Genomic DNA, 6,000 nt, shown 5'->3' with positions numbered 1-6,000 from the left:
GATGTGTATGAATGTGAAATTTATATATGTTTGGAAAATGTTTATGTTATTAGTGTAACACAAATATGATGTTGTATATAGTATGTATGTGATAAATGTAATATGCTTAATTTTCGGACCCCAGGAAAACTAGCTGGTGCCATTGGTATCAGCTAATGGGGATCCTTTTTAAATAAATAAATAAATACATTGTTTTTAGTGTATTCTCCAGCACATAGTTTGCCCATTTCTTATTGCTGTCTTGAAAGAAAGTACAGTAGTATCATGTTACCTGCTGTCACATTAGAGGTGGTAGCTGATGCGGAAGTTGTTCCCATTAGTCCTGTAGAGAAAAATGTCACAAAGATCAAACCTAAATTCAGCCCAATTCAAAATTATGTTATTTTAAAGTGTTATAAATTAGTCTCCTTGAAACCCGCCCACTTTATTCTCTCTCCCTCTCTCTCTCTCTCTGTTGTGCACACACGGACACACACACACACACACATAAATACCTGCTAATAGGAGAAGGAATATAAAAGGATCCATCCTCACTTTTTCTGGTTCCTGTGAAATACGAAGGACATTAAAAATACATTTTGAATACATTTCAGTATGAAGAACAAATATCCACACTGATGTCATTCTCATATACACTCTGTTTCCAGTTTATTGGGTCCACCTAGATTAAAACTAATGCAGTCTAATAAAAGAGCTCCGCAATAAAACCTACCTTCATGAAGGTTACAATGTTCAGTTAGTTTTAGTAGAAACTGTTTGAGAGATGTGTTGATTTGACTGAATGGCCAGTTGGAGGTTATAGTTTTTCAGTGCTGTTATATTGCATTGTAGTATTAAAACTTCAGTAGGCAGAAAGTTTTTGGCATCATTGGGCAAAAATTCCATAATTACTTTTCAACATATTGTAATTCAAGTGCTCTGAGAGAAAACTAGACTTCTGCACCTCCTCATGGCTCTGTTTTCAGGCTTTAAAAAATCTAGCCCGTGAAGGGAGACTGTGGCCAATCACAGGTCATTTCAGAGTTCCCATTGAGCGTTCCTATTGGCTGTGCTCCGGCTGGTGGGCGGTGCTTGGTATTTCCTTGACTGATCTCAACATGGCTGCCGGCGGGTCAAAAAAGTTCTCATTTTACAGCTAAACAGTAAACTACAACATGTTTCTGAAAACATTTGAGGTGAGAAATAGGCATTACAGTAACAGGAGGACACAGAGGCACAGGATTTTTTTCAGACTACCTGTCTCATGTACTACTGTCAGGATATAGTGACCGTTTCATAAAAATAACTTTTTTTAATCATATTTTCTAAAACAATTCAGCAACACCACAAAGTACAGCCTCCAAAATGACTATAAAGTTGAATCAACACCTCTATAAAACTGTTTCTTCAAAAAAAAAAAGAACTTTATTACCGTTTTGAATGTAAGATTTATTGCAGAGCTGTTGTATTAGGCTGCATTAGTATTAACAAGGTGTACCTAATGAACTGGCAACTAAGCGTATGATATAGCAACTCAAATGTTATAACAACAAGAGTGCTTTTGATGTAATGGCTCTGGTTTTCTATCATCTTCCTCTGTGTGCTAATGACTCATTGATAAACTCATCCTTGTGATTTAGCGGATGCTTAAAAGACATATAACACATTTTGAGAATGTCTCACACTCATGGCAACAATCTGGAGAGACAAGTTTGTGTAACTTTACCATATCTCACTTTGTCAGATAGCATCACACCTCGGGGCTGTTCAAGATTCCAACAACAGGCGTATCCCGCCCTCACAAGACTACTGAAGAATTTCGCAAAGGATTTTCTTTTAGATTCTTTTAAATAAACCCAGAATTTATGCACGGCATAAAATCATAATGTGATCCATTCAGATTTCTCAAAGGAAATAATTAAGGTTACTGCTGACCAGTTTATGTGGCATATTGTTTCTTTGTGGAGTCAATTCTAATTTCTGCCATATTAATTTAGAAGTTGTGGGGAAATGATCAAATCACACTATAAATAATATTCTGATAATTCTTTGACAAGAACATGATTCTGATAAGCTAAACTCTGTTAAAAAGAGCAGTTATGGTTGCTTTCAAAGGCACTTTGAAAACAGCTAACTTTGTCAACAGCTAAACAGATATTCACTACTTTTCATATAGGCCAGAATCAGAAAGAGTCAGTCAAACACCTGATTTGTGGTACCACGCTGATGTTCAGCTTAGTAGAGAATGACAAAACAAATAAAGAGACAAGCAAGACAGCAGTCAAGATAATTATGAAGAGAAGTGATTTTGTCTCAATTGGATTGTGATCTGGACTCTGACTCTGCCACCTCTGGGCTTTAACATTTTATTATCATCTGATAATGATACAGTTATGGTTAGTATGGCTATTAAGATCAGACAGAAAAATAAATGAATCTGTTCAACTCCCTAAATATCCTGATCTGTATAAGCCATGAGTGTACCAACCTTTCAGTTTGAGTTTCATGAGTGTCTGTGATAAACTGAATATTTATATTCAAAGTAATTATCAGAATACATTTCAATACTTGTATATATTTTTGTATTTTCATGTCATAAACATTGATATATATTTGTCAAATAAAGCAATTGTCTTTACAAGGGTTAAATTCACTGAAATTCCTATTAGACAATCAGAGCTGCTACATCACAAGAACTTTCACTGAGAGCAGCCACACCCTGACAAGCCAATTACAATCCGTCAGTGTTGAGTATATAGGCTACTATACTGTATGTTTAACTGTTACAGCCTTCAGAATAATATGCATTATTTTTATCAATGACTTGCTCATCAGGATTTGGGGTTTTTTATTTAAGAAGTTGTGGTATATTGACACATTGGAAATCAAAAGTGTGTCTGAGCAAAAACCTGAAAAGTAAGAGTCAATAAAAATGTGTGACACAAAATCACTACACATATTAAAGGAAAAGCATAGACCGAGAATTATAATTAGAAATCCTTTGATAGCTTTCTGAGCCCAAATGGAAATCATTCATATAAAATCACACAATTCAATTGACAGTCACAAAAAAGTTGAAAACCAAGAAAACCACAAATCCAAATGTAGTACGTATGCATATATGTATTCAACATTGAAGAAAAAAAAAATTGCTAAATATGTGGATTAATTAAAGTCCTTTTTTTTTTCTTTTAAAGTAAAATGGTTAACTGATTTCTTATGGTTGATATTTTAAATGTTCAGTTCAGTATACAGCCATGTCAATATAAAGATTTGGTTTCTTACCGTAGTGGAGTCCAACTGTGCAGCAATATTGTTATATTCACAGCAATTGTTCAATGAATGGTCCAAGCTGACACTAAGACGAGAAGACAGAAGTGAGGACAGTCAGTGAGTGAGGGCCTTTTGAGAGTGACCAGAAATTCGTACCCTTTTAAACCTCTGACATAACTTGCATAACTTGTTCTGCTTTGTTATTTTCCTGTAAAAAAAGGGATAGTAGTAGGACTCAAAGCACAATGTAAAAGTTAGAGGGTGAGGTGGGGTTGGTTGACGTAGAGTTGAGAGCTGTAAATACCAATGCAGTTAGATTATAGAAAGCATCCTTGCTATTTCAAATATCCATAAGTGGTGTAACAATATAGTCTCGGCCACTGGTACCATAACACAACTGTCGCATTAAGTTTTGCAAAGAGCAGAGCTGTGAAGTTGATTTGTCTGTAATAACACAAACATTATTGTATGAAAACAATTGTCACGGTGTGGGGTGAATTTAACATGGAACCCAAATGCAGAGTAACAGGCAGGAAAATAGTTAAAATAAAAGCGAGCTTTAATAATACAAAGCTGAGAAATCCAAAACTACTAAAGGCAAAACAACAAAAGGCAGGGAGGGGAACAAAGTACAAAAGAACAAAATAGAAACAAACAACAAAAACCAAACAGAGGACCAAAACCAAAAATCACTAACCAGGGAAACATGAGGATCAGAGCAGGAGGTAACAGGTAACATGTAGGACAAGGAAGACGGGGCTGGAGAGACAAACGAACCGACAAGGACAGAGGGGAAAACACAGGCTTAAATACAAGACATGATTACACACAGGTGAAACAAATCAGGGCGGGGCAGACAATCAACAAAAGGCGGGAAAACAAACAAAGGAGGGAAGTAAAACCAGACAAGACACAGGAGGAGTGAATTACCAAAATAAAACAGGAAACACCGGAATAATATAAAAGACACCAAATCCAAAATCACAAAAGTAAATAATAACAAGAGACTGGCACAGCCAGAACATGACAGCAATAACTTTTGATAAACCTAACCATCACTAATCTGCATCATTACCATAAAATGATCAGCACAGGCTATTAACTGTCTCATCCTAAAGCGAAAGCTCAAATGCTTCACTCCTATACACTCATCTAATGCATCTATTACTACATTCAAGCAATACCTGCCAGCTGATGTTAAGCTTAATTTGTTTCCTTATTTAAATTCAAAAGTCAGCATTGTCCTGGTTTAGACTGTCCACTCAGTAAACCCACAATTGACTTACCTCTTTCAATTAATAATCAATTAAAGGGGCTCCATGTAAGAATCAGAAATTGCTTGTTAACAGTGACACCTTTGACCGTTAAGCCAACGACAGTCAGCATCCGGTTGCTTGCGCTTGCGCTTGTGCTCGTACTACAAAGATGCAAGCGAGCATCGGTGAAAACAGTGAGTCGACACACACTAGACTGAACGGGATTGACAGCTAAAACCACAATATCATTATATTTCACGTAAATTTACTTGGCTGTAATGTTACTTCCCTTTCCAATAGGAATTTTGCCAGCTTGGGGTCCGTTTTGATTCCCAAAACCAAACGAAGGTCCCTCCGTGAATCAAAGGCCCGGCTGATGTTGATCCTAGTTTTCCCCTGATGTCGGTCAAATTCCTTTTTTGCAAGACCGGTTTCACTAGATATAACTTTGTTTTTTGTGCTTCCGTGGAGTTTGTGTTGGAGTCTGAGTTGTGGTGGCGGCTGGTCGTTTGTTGTCGTCAGCGGACTCCATTTCTAACCGAACATTAGCTATGGTTGCACACTGTTAACCCTTAAGCGGAGCTGAAGAGAGTATATATATCCTTTATTTAACCAGGTAAAAAACTCCTTGAGATTAAAATCTCTTTTCCAGAGTAAAAGCACTTGAGAGCGCAGATGATGTCACATCTGTTGGATTTTCTCGAGAAAAGAACGTTCCGCATTCTTCACATTAAAAGCCGTCTACAGTTTGATAAAGGAAACAGAGAATGTCACGGAAGGTGTCATCTTTCAGGTTAAGTTACAACCTAATCACACATTGGCAATAAAAAACGATAAAAAAAATGTTTATGCAAAAACTTTCATACAGTCCTTTTAAGCCAGTGTGCTTTTTATTAACTGATTTACTCGCAGCTGTAGCAGGTAGTCTGCTGCTGAAAGCTTGAAAGTCTTTCATTTTGTAAAGGCAGCTGCAACAGAGTCAGCCTCATAATCAGGTATTAAAACATTTAATGTCACTCTTTTTTTTTTACATACTGTGCTTTTATGTATGGACTGTCATAGTTCCAACATTAACATATTTTAAATCCTCAGTTTTCCAAAAACTATCAAACATATTATATCATTACTATGTTTGCAGAGGGCTACTATCCACATGACACTGACACACAATCCCAAAATAGTCACATACAATAAGTGGTGTTTTCACTGTAGAAATGTAGTAATTTTAAGCCAAACCAAGTTGTTTTTTCCTAAAACCCTAGGTGGTTTTGTTGCCTGAACCTAAGCAAGTGTTTTTGTTTAATTCACAACATCAAGCATGTGTTAAATGCGACCAAAGACTGATGCCGAGGGGTCTGACAAAGCGTCAGTATGTGACAAGCATCACAAAACAAGACCTACGTAAATACAACTAATTTTAGGCACAGTTTCCTCTGGTATTCTAACTATTAAGGTGTGACATTATGGTTTCAACACACTGTCATACCTGCCA

This window comes from Sebastes umbrosus, chromosome 3, assembly GCF_015220745.1.
Source record: "Sebastes umbrosus isolate fSebUmb1 chromosome 3, fSebUmb1.pri, whole genome shotgun sequence".
In the NCBI taxonomy this organism is placed as follows: domain Eukaryota; kingdom Metazoa; phylum Chordata; class Actinopteri; order Perciformes; family Sebastidae; genus Sebastes; species Sebastes umbrosus.
This window is presented reverse-complemented; position numbering follows the sequence as displayed.